Below are 12,335 nucleotides of genomic sequence, written 5' to 3'. Positions count from 1 at the left end.
TCATGTACTTCAAGCCTTTTTTTTTTCTTTTTCCTAGAAGAAATATATACAAATTCCTGAAGCATGACGAAAATATGGGTAATTCCTTAGCTCCTCACAGGATTTTATCCACATCATTGACTCCTCTTTTAATTTATTTTTCTATTTCCATAAATTATATGTTCTTTACCTTACGATGATTTGACTTCAACAACAGTGAGGGAACAATTACCAGTTACCACGAAAATTATTCTAGCAAACTTGGAAACTAGGTCCTGGATTCCAAGCTTCTTTGTTCTAGTACTCAGCTCTCCAACAATGTTAATTGATGTTCTCATCATAACATTATTATGCAAAGGGCAGATAGCATCAATTCTGGCCATAATTCAAAATAAAAAATCTCTCCAGATACTGTGACAGAGACATAATTGAATATATAATATGAAGGGAAATTAATTATGTTAAATATCCTGAGTAGACACTAGTCAGTCCAGGAAACCTGTGCTATCAACAGAAGCAAAGGCAGAGCAGACAAGAGGATCCTACTTTTCTTCTGAAGTTGGTTGTTTCTGCTAATCTAGCACTCAGTACTGTGATAATTTTCTGCTTGTTTTTGTTTTGTTTATTTTTTTTAACAGCAAGGTATGAAAATAAAGTGATTTAATACTGCAAATCAAAGTGGGTCAGCATATCCCCTAAATCTAAAGGACGAAACACACAAAAGAAACATTTTATAGTCAGGGCAGCATTTTATAATCAAGGTAACTACAAAAAAAAAAGACCAGAAAGACTGAGAAGACTGAAAAGATGAAAGCTGCTGGAGTGCTCTCAAAGACAAATGAAATCTTGAGGTAGATGGCTGAAACAGAATTGTTTGTTCTTAAAGAACTATGTTCTTATCTTCTCATCAAAATAGATGCTTATGTAACACACTTCTTAATGTCAGTCACCAGACTCTCATTTTCATTCTTTAGTCAAAAGGTAAAAGTCCCAAGCCAGCAACAGGGAAGTACCTCCACAGAAATGAAAGTGAGCTTGTTTTAATCACAATACTTAATCCATTTGGCGTATTTTCTGTTATTCAGATGGTTGACATAACTTAAGTTAGGAAGTATAGATTATTTATTTTGTTTTCATACCTGGAGTCTCAGTCCATTATATATATTTTGTGCTGATGTCTGTAAAAGAAATTTTTATGAGTTAGAATTGGAATGAGACTAACTCCACAAAGTTCAGTATAGCCAAGCCTATATGGGAGGGGATAGTGTTATGTACAATTCACATGACCTAGCCTGCAAGACATATTAAGATCTATTTATAGCAAACATGAGGGAGATGCAAAACACATAGATAAACTTACGTGTTCAGCATGGGCCTTTCTTTGCCATGCAGTCACTCTGGTACAAAGAAGATGTGTCATTTTTTGGCATGTCTCAGGATAATTCTGAAGGTAATAGAGGGCCAGGTAGAAGGGATTTCTACTACATCTTCTTCTAACTTTTGTTATAGCCAGGCATCAATTCAGTGATATTTAACAGAAAAGTCATTTGAAGTTATTTCAGGATCAAGCATTTAGGGGTCAGAGAATGAATTTCATGACCACTGATTACTAAAAATAAATGTTCTAACCTAAGCTGAATTTAAAAGTTAACAGAGTGGTTGGAAAAAGGTTGGAAAAGACCCTTAAGATCATCAGCTAACCTACCACTGCCAAGTCTACCACTAAACCATGTACTCAAGCACCACGTCTACCCATCTGTTAAATACCTCCAGGGAGGGAGACTCAACCACTTCCCTGGGCAGCCTGGTCCAATGCCTAACTACCCTTTTGGTGAAGTTTTTCCTAATATCCAACCTAAACTTCCCCTGGCGCACCTTGAGGCCATTTCCTTTAGTCCTATCGCTTGTTACTAGGGAGAGGAGACCACCCCCCACCTCGCTACAACCTCCTTTCAGGTAGTTGTAGAGAGCAAGAAGGTCTCCTCTCAGCCTCCTCTTCTCCAGAATAAACAACCCCAGATCCCTCAGCTGATCCTCTTAAGACTTGTACTCTAGACCCTTCACCAACTTTGTTGCCCTTCTTTGGACAAGCTCCAGCACCTCGATGTCCTTCTTGTAGTGAGGAGCCCAAAACTGAACACAGTACTCGAGGTGCGGCCTCACCAATGCCGAGTACAGGGGCACTATCACCTCCCTGCTCCTGCTGGCCACACTAGTCCTGATACAAGCCAGGATGCCATTGGCCCTCTTGGCCACCTGAGCACACTTCTGGCTCATGTTCAGGCGGCTGTCAACCAACACCCCCACGTCCTTTTCCACCAGGCAGCTCTCCAGCCACTCCTCCCCAAGCCTGTAGCATTGCATGGGGTTGTTGTGACCCAAGTGCAGGACCCCGCGGCACTTAGCCTTGTTGAATCTCATACAGTTGGCCTTGGCCCAGCAATCCTGCCTGTCCAGGTCCCTCTGTAGGGCCTTCCTACCCTCCAGCAGATCGACACTTCCACTCACCTTGGTGTCATCTGCAAACTTACTGAGGGTGCACTTGATCACCTCATCCAAATCATTGATAAAGATACTAAACAGAACTGTCCCCAGTACTGAGCCCTGGGGAACAGCACTTGTGACCAGCCGCCAACTGGATTTGACTGCATTCGCCACCACTCTCTGGGCTCGGCCGTCCAACCAGTTTTTAAGCCAGTGGAGAGTGCGCTTATCCAAGCCGTGAGCAGCCAACTTCTCCAGGAGAATGCTGTGGGAGACAGTGTCAAAGGCTTTACTAAAGTCCAAGTAGACAACATCCACAGCCTTCCCCTCATCCACTAAGCGGGTCACCTTGTCATAGAAGGAGACCAGGTTATTGAAGCAGGACCTGCCTTTCATGAACCCATGCTGGCTGAGCCTGATCCCCAAGTTGTCCCACACATGCCGCCTAATGGCACTCAAGATGATCTGCTCCAGGACCTTTCCCAGCACCGAGGTCAGGCTGACAGGCCTGTAGTTCCCCAGATCCTCCTTCCAACCCTTCTTGTAGAGGGGCATCACATTTGCTAACTTCCAGTCATCTGGGACCTCCCCAGTTGACCAGGACTGATGATAAATGATGGAGAGTGGCTTGGCAAGCTCCCCTGCCAGCTCCCTCAGTATCCTCAGGTGGATCCCGTCTGGCCCCACAGACCTGGGAGCATTCAGGTGGAAAAACAGGTCGGTGACTGTTACCTCTTTGACAACTGGGGCTTCATTCTGCATCCTATCTCCATCTCCCAGCTCAGGGGCCTGAAAACCCTGAGGATGACCAGTCTGACTATTAAAGACTGAGGCAAAGAAGGCATTAAGTACCTCAGCCTTCTCCACATCCTTCGTGGCAATGTTTCCCTCTGCATCCAACAAAGGAGGGAGATTCTCCCTGGCCCTCCTTTTGTCACTGATATATTTGTAAAAACAGTTTTTGTTACCTTTAACGGCAGTGGGCAGTTTAAGTTCTAGCTGGGCCTTTGGCTTTCTAATCTTCTCCCTGCATAACCTCACAACATCCTTGTAGTCCTCCTGAGTCACCTGCCCCTTCTTCCAAAGGTGGTAGGCTCTCCTTTTTTTCCTGAGTTCCAGCCAAACCTCTCTGTTCAGCCAGGCAGGTCTTCTCCTCCGCCTGCTCAACCTAGGGCACATGGGGACGGCCTGCTCCTGTGCCTTTGAGATTTCCTTCTTGAATAACATCCAGCCTTCCTGGACTCCTTTGCCTTTCAGGACTGCCTCCCAAGGGACTCTGTTAACCAGACTCCTAAACAATCCAAAGTCTGCCCTTCTAAAGTTCAGGGTAGCAGTTTTGCTGACCCCCTTCCCCACTTCTCCAAGAATTGAAAACTCTATCATTTCATGGTCACTGAGCCTGAGACAGCCTCTGACCACGACATCGCCCACCAGGCCCTCTCTGTTCGTAAACAGCAGGTCCAGTGGGGCACTTCCCCTGGCTGGCGTGCTTACCAGATGCTTCAGGTTATTTTTCACTAAAATTGATTTAGGCCATATAGGTGAAATGCGCTGAAATAGATTTTACACTTTCTTATGGACTAAAGCAAAAATTAACATATGGATGGAGTATTATTTATTATTCCAGGTTACTGTTCCTTAATTCCCCTTTAATTAATTGGTTTTTGTACAATCTTGTAAAGATGTAATGCATTGTTTCACTATCATTGCATACAATTATGATAATGTATTTATGCCTGAATACAAATATTCCACAGATTGATCTACCACAAAATACCTGATATAGCAAGACCTATGAAACTAAGACATACTGGTCAATGCAAGATTCATGTTTTTCTGTTTACACTTATGTTTCCATTTTTATCTCAAGATTAGTGGTTATCAATTTAAATTGTTGCCTATCAGATTAGATTGGGAATATACAGAATTATTTAACACTTGCTATCTATTCTCTGATAAATCAAGCTAAAATTGGAGAGAATCATAATTGACTTATTGAGAATTTAAGATTTTTTGCCAGCATAATTGAATCTTATAATTAAAAATGTTGCCTGTGTTTAGGCTTCAGTGTTTCTTCAGAGAAATTTCTAAAATATATATTTCAGTTTTCCATATAATTATCTCCAAAATTCCTTCATGATTTGCTATTCTATTTAGACTTATATTTTCCTGAAAATTATCCTTGATTAGCAGTCTGTTTCATATGGTTTTTATGTTTCATCATAATTTCTCTTTTAGAATTTATTTTATGCAGTGAACCATCATTATTTTGGGATGTGTTGAAGAGCAGAACTTGCATTTACATTTGAAGGGTGTTTCTATAGCCAGTTCCAGATATCTACTGCATTGGCTAAAATAACAGATAGGTCACTATGAAAGAAAAGCCTGCAAAAACACTTGTTCCTTCCTTTAATCTATTTGTAGAAGATTAGCATAATATACTTCATATTAGTGTCAAGCTCAGAGTTTTATTTGATTACTTTCTGCATTAATTTGATGGTTTGGTAATTTTAATTTATTGACTTGTTGATTCAGTCTTTAACATGAATTTATTTTGACTTTAGTACTATTGCATCTGTAATTAACTTAAAATTACGGTAAACTACAGCAACTAAATGTTTCCTTTGTTGTGTTTTGCTATCAAATCCATTTCAGTCAGATCCATAAACAACATGGAGAACTTTTTTTTGGTTGCATGGAAATCTGGACTGTGAGTTCTAATGAAAGTTCAGAGGTAAATAAGACAGCCCAAAACCATTTTATTTGACTTGTTGATTAGCATGTAAATATTAGATCCACAAGAAGATTTCATATCACAACAATCACACACAATACTGTACTCAGGGATCCTTGAGTCCTCTAATGAAACATGTAGCCTGGCACCAAGTAAGTAAACTCTCTGTACACAGAGAGAGTGGGCAGTGCTTAAGAATGCAGTCAGAATAGCCAGAATGTGCATCAAGAAATTGTCTCTAATAGGCCATTGTTAATTGCATAGACAGTAACTTTATGTCAAAAAGTAGTTGCCTGTGTCAGACCTGGACTTGCACCTGTCAAGTACTGACCCAAACTGTAACTGCCAAGATATTCTTCCAGTGATGATACTCTTCTTTAAAATGTATTCTTCCAGTGATGGTGCACTTTTTGGACCATTACCCCGTGCTGTTCTTCTGTGTGGGCACCAATGATATTGCCAGGGGAGACCTGGAGCGTATCAAGAGCAACTGCATGGAGGCAAAAGTTGAGGGCATGGAGGCCCAGGTGGTTTTTACCTCTATTCCACCAGCAAGTGGGAAAGGCTTATGGAGGAGTGAACAGATCCTGTGGGTCAGCTACAGGTTGCACAGCTGGTGTTGACAGCAGTGACAGCTTTTACAATCATGGAACTGCCTATGAGGACTGCTAGGAAGAGGCAGGATCCACCTGGTCAAGTAGAGGAAAAGCATTTTTGCCAAGAGGGTAGCTAACATGGGGAAGAAAGCTTGAAGGTAGGAACAATACAGATAGGACATGACAACCCATGCAGTAGTGAGGAAGTGGTGGACTGTATTGGAAAACAAATGGTCAGGGTGATGTGGACAAGAGAAACTTTATTCAACAAAATAAGGCTGAAAGGGGCCTACCTCAAATGTATGTGCATAAATACCAAAATGTTAAGAGGTCAGCATGATGGCAGAAGCTCTCACACCTTTTCTGGGAACTCATCACCACTGCGTGCCTCTCTGAAATGCCTGCCAAATGCCTACCCATCGTCTTTCTCAGTTATGTTCCTTAACAGAACAGGGGAAGAAAATAGGATGAGAAACCTCATGGGTCGAGATAAAGACAGGGAGACTGCTTATCAGTTACCATCATGGGCAAAACAGACTTAACTTTGGAAAAATTAATTTAATTTCTTGCCAATTAAAATAAATTTAGGTAGTGAAAAACAGACTAAAATTTAAAAACACCACCTTCCGCCCACCCCATTTCACTCCATCATACCTGACTCCTCTACTCCCCCACTCCCTGAGAGACGCAGGGGAATGGAGAATGGGGGTTGTGGTCAGTCCATAGCAGCTCCTCTCTGATGCTCCTTTCTCCTCACACTTTTCCTCTGCTGCAGTGTGTGTCTTCTCCACAGGCTTCAGCTCTTCAGGAAAAAAAATCTGCTACAGCATGGACTCTCCACAGGCCACAATTTGTTCAGCAAATATCCAGGTGCTCCAGCACGGGATCCTCTATTGACTGCAGTGAGTGCAGTGCTATATCTGCTCCACCATTATCTCTCCCATGGGCTGCAGGGGAATATCTATTCCTGCACCATGGAGCACCTCCTCCTCCGCCTTATTCTCTGGCATTGGTGTTCACAGTATTGTTTCTCACTTTTTTTCTTTCCTCCTTTGACTGTGTGGCATTTTTGTCCTTTCTTAAATATATTTTTACAGACGTGTCAGCAACTTTGTTGGTTGTCTCAGCTTTGGCCTGTGGTGGGTCTGTTGCAGAGCTGTCTGTCACTGGCTGTGTCTGGCACAAGGCAGCCTCTGATCTCTTCTCATAGAGGCCATCTCTGCAGTCCCCACCCCTTCAGCGCCACCCCCACCAAAACCTCGCCATGTAAACCCAATACACAAGGCAAAGCAATCATCTAGGATGTTTCTGGTGTAATACTGATGACAATTTCCTGACACAAGGAATTTAGATGACTGAGGAGCTGACAAGAGAAGACACAATACTAGACCTGTTATTCACAAACAAGAAAGAACTGTTTAGTGATGTGAAAGTTAAAGGCAGCCTTGGCTCTAGTTGAGATACATGGTGGAGTTCAGGATTGTGAGAGAGGAGGAAAGTAAATAGCAGAGTGTGTTAAGGGACCTTCTTGAAAGTATCCCAGGGGATATGGTCCTCCAGAGAAGAGGGATCCAGGAGAGGTGGTTCATTTTCAAGGATCACCTCCTTCAAGCTCAAAAATGGTCCATCCCAATGAGCAAGAAATCAAGCAAAGGTGACAGGAAACCTGCATGGATTAACAAGGAGTTCCTAATTAAACTCAAATATAGAAAGAAAGCATAAAAGAGATGGAAGAGGGTATAGGTGACCTGGGAGGAATACAGAGACACTATCTGTGCATGCATGAATGGATTAGAAAAGTCAAAACCCATCTGGAGTTGAATCTGGTGAGGGATGTGAAGGGCAAAAAGAAGGGCTTCTACAAGTACACATACAGCAAAAGGAGGGATGGAAAAAATGTGTACCCATTGCTGAATGGAGCAGGAGCCCTGGTGGTGAAGGACATGGAAAAGGGCAAAGTACTCAATGTCTTCCTCATCTCGATCTTTACTGGTAAGACTGGCCTTCAGGAGTCCCAGGCCTGTGAGAGCAGAGGGAAAGTCTGGAGCAAGGAAGACTTGCCCTCACTGGAGAAGGATCAGGTTAAGGAACATTTAAACAAACTGGACATAAACAAGTCCATGAGGCCAGACAGGATGCATCCATGAGTGCTGAGGGAGCTGGCTGATGTCACTGCAAGCCCATTCTCAATTATCTTTGAAAAAAACATGGTGACAGGGGGATGTTCCTCACGTCTGGAAGAAAATAAATGCCAATTCTATCTTCAAGAAAGGCAAGAAGGAAGATCCAGGGAACTATGGGCCAGTGAGCATTACCTTTATTCTGAGAGGAGGCCCATTTCAACCTCAGTTATTCTGTGATTGTATGACTCTTCTTTAAAAGCTTTAAGTTAGCGAATTATTCAGAGCGAAATAGTTAGTTCAGGAACTAGTTATTCAGAAAGGGAAATAGATCTCAGTTTCAATAATTAAAGCTTGGTAGCAATATTTTCATCACTCAACATTCTGAAATTCTGGGTGTAAACAGAAATGTACGGCTCATGAGAAATCTCAAGGTGAAAAAGTAGAACTAGTTGGAAGCAGTTGCTTCAAGAGCTATGCAGCAACTAAATATTTTTCTTCAGCATCACAGTTTTGGAAACAGTCACATTCCACACATATCCATTTTGAGAACCTGTATTCCATTTTGGTAGCTCCAGCTATAAGTAGGTCTCTTGTATATTTGTCTTTCAGCTGTAGGAGAAAGGATGCGGAATAGCTCTGCCACATTACTGCTATTTTAGCCATTTCACAAGTATGATTATCAAGTCTTCCTCTTCTGAAACATACCATTGTGTGCTACTTTGCTGTAGTTACACATTCTTTGTTCCTTCCCCTTGTTGCTAAAATAACATTGTCCACTATTTCCTCTTCCTTTTGGTCAACTTTCTTCAAACTCTTGCCTTATTTTCTCTTCCCCATTGAGATGTGACATCTCAAAGAATTTCAAATTGTTTGGTTAAGTTTTAGGGCTTTTTACCTTTGTATTGAGTTCTTTACATCCTTCTCTGTGTTACAGTATTTCCTCTTTTTGTTTATTCTGTTTTAATAACATTTGAATGTTTTTACATGTGATCAAAAACGTTATGAACTAAACAGTTCACTATATACTGGTTTGAACTCTGTCAAGATTTTGTGTATGTTTTTAAAAATAGTGGTAAAATACGAAAGCCCACTTGTCTTAATTGATATAAGACATCCTGGTTGAACTATAGGTTGTTGGTTTGAAAGTGCGAAATACATTCCCGTAAAGATCACACAGACCTTTTGTCTTTCATTCAGTAAGGAATCAAAATGTAACATTTTAGTAAGCTCAGCTTAGTTGCTGAGGAACATACTTTAAGACACAAAAGCTTATTTAATATAATTTCATAGAGCAGCATTCAAGCATGGGTATCAAAATTTCTAAATGTTTGTTCTGACATAATTGAACAAAGGTAATTTGTCGCCTGGCTGGCTCTCCCTACAGCAAGACAACTAATTTTTCTGTGTCAGCATATGCTGTTCTAGAGTGTAATGTTTGCTTTTCTTTCAGGAACTGGTAGTAGTGGTTTATTTTGCTTTACAAAGGATAAAGGGTGAGATTCTGGGAACAAATTAATAATGATAAGGCAAAGTGTTATTTTTTAAGAGTGGCACCTTAACAATTTTCTTGAAAATTCAATGCACTAACCTCAGACTGATCACTTTGCAAAATGCAGTTTTAATTGTGAACATTTATTTTAATGTTTTTCTGAAAGATAATTGTTTGTGATTACATGTTTTGCTGTGAGGCTATGAGTCACTTCCTGGAAAGCAGAGCCTCATCACGTGTAACGGTTATGTGGGAAGACAAAAGTCATAACCCCAATTGTCCCCCCTTCCTCCTTCTTTCCCCCAGCTTTTATTGCTAGCACAATGTCATATGGTATGGGATATCCCTTTGGTCAGTTGGGGTCAGCTGTTCCAGATATGTCCCCTCTCAGCTTCTTGTGCACACCCAGCCTAATTGCTGGAGGGCAGAGTGTGAAAAATAAAAGGCAAACATATTGTTCAGCAGTAACAAAAACACTATTGTGTTATCAACACTGTTTTAGTAACATATCCAAAACACAGCACCATATGGGCTGCTATGAAGAAAATTGTCTCCATCTCAGCCATACCTAGTACATCAGCACACTCTAAAATAGGCATGAAGGTTGAGACTCAGCTGTACAAACATAAGTATGTAGTGACATTTAAAATATCTGAGCTCATCGTGAGTGACCTTCTGTATGCTGTTTAGAATGCTGAATGTCTCTCTGAGGCTCTCAGCTGGTGCTGTGCAGATATATTTGATACCTTATAATATCTGAAATTTCATCAGGTGCATGTTAGGTAATTTAATCCCACTACTTAGGTACCCATTTCAGTAGACTGATCAAAAGGTGTTTTTAGAACACTCCAGAAACACAGTAGAAAGGCAAGTCATGGATCTTACTTCTTAGACATCCTTGTACCTCCTTACTGTATTGATCGGTTGTAAGCGCTCTGCAGACCTAGTTGCATACAGCTGAGAGCTTTAGGTTATGAGAAGAATATAGCTGTGTTAATGAAGTGACCCTTACTATAGCTTGAAGTTTAATATTAGTATCTTTATCACTATTACTTTTTTTCTTTTTAATATATCCTTTAAAAAATGTGGCCTCATTCAGAAAATCAATCTATAATTTTTCTTAAATTCAGGAGTCATTTCAGGTTTTTTTTTAGCTGATTTATAATCTGTTTCCTTACAGAAATGATTCAGCTTGCCTCTAAAGTTTTTTTCTGTATAAGAAGAAGAATGTTGAACTTATTCTTATGCACATGGTCAAAATGATGCTATGTCATGTGCTCAGTTGCTGTCTATGGAACGTTCAGACAACACAATTTTAATTTTAGTGTCTATTATTATTAGTCAGAGTTTTAAGAATACAAGACAAAAAGAGACTTCTTGTTATACATATTCACTGATAATTCAGTGGTATACAAATTCACTATAACAAAATGGCATGGAGAAAAATCTGCTGAACCTTGTTTGCTATGATTCTGCAATTTAAAAAATAGTTTTGCATCAAGCCAATATTGGGAGAATTTCATTTCAGCTTAGGAATTATGTTTTATTCATTAAGAGCTGATTTACACACAGTGAAAACACAAAGCAAAAAGCAAAATGGCCATGAGGTAATCCTTCTTCCTTGAGTCCAGTTTAATTAAGAGCAATGGAGAAGAAACAAAGAATATAGATAGAGAATTTGAATACTTTATGTAATTAAGGATTCATGTCAAGACCTCTTACTTTTAGTTGGATAAAAAATAATGAAGACTACTGAAATAATATCATGAGGTATTTGGTTGAACAGAGTCTTAATAGAACATGAATTTCTTTGCTTTCCACTTCCTAGAAGATGGACAGTTTACAGATGGAGACAATATAATGGTTGAGGCTAGGCTTTGGATCCTGGACTTCTTGTACTAGATGCATATGACTGAGTAATGAATCATTAGGTCTACCACTTTAGCTGATAAAAATAAAAGGATATGGACTCAGACACAAATGTCACCAGCTGTTATATGCTAGCAGCCTCAGTAGGAATGAAGAAAATGATGATAAATTAAATAATCAAGTGAATAAATAAATATAACAGAGAAGAAAGATAAACTAGTGTAATTAAGTTCCCAGTTCCTGGATGGGACATCTAGAAGTCTGATTTAAATCTCTAGGAGTATCTGAGGTCTTTAGGAGTCGCATTCTACAAGCTGTTATACTAAGCAAAGGCTGCTCATGAAGGCTATTTCTGAAATCCAGTTCTTCTCTTAGGTATGGTAGGATTCTTCAGTAGGAACATGAGTAGAAGTAAAAAAACTAGTCCATGATAGGATTGTTGCTGACCTTCCTTCCTTCCTTTCTTTCCCCAGTGCACACTCCTAGTTACATTCTCTTGGGTCTTATCTAGAGCTCTTGGTTTGTGGACCAAGCAAAGGAGAAGGTTTGTGTTGTGGGTTGACACTGGCCAGCAGCTAAGTACCTACACAGCTGTTTTCTCATACTCCTACCTCCAAAAGGATGAGGGAGAGAATAGGAAGAGTGGAAATGAGAAAACTTGTGGGTTGAGATAAAGACAGTTCAAGAAGTGAAGGAAAAAGAAATAAAGAAAAAAACAAAACAAAACAAAGAAGCAATGGAAAGGTAATTACTCACTGCCTCCCACAAGCAGACTGACACCCAGCCACTCTCTGAGCAACAGCTACCTTGGAAGACAAACACTCTCCATCATCTTTTTTTCTTAATTGCTGAGTATGATGTTACATGGTATAGAATACCCCTTTGACCAATTCATGTCAGCTGTTCTGCCTGTGTCCCCTCCCAACTACTTGCTCACCTCCAGCCTACTCTCTGGAAGGGGGCAGAGTGAGAAACAGAGAAAGCCTTGATGCTATGAAAGCACTGTTCCAAATATTAATAATATTAATTTAATTATAATTCATAATAACAAAACATTAGTG

Source organism: Platalea leucorodia (genome assembly GCF_965183815.1).
Source record: "Platalea leucorodia genome assembly, chromosome: 2".
In the NCBI taxonomy this organism is placed as follows: Eukaryota; Metazoa; Chordata; class Aves; order Pelecaniformes; family Threskiornithidae; genus Platalea; species Platalea leucorodia.
The sequence above is the reverse complement of the archived record's forward strand: the minus strand, read 5'-3'. Positions refer to the sequence as shown.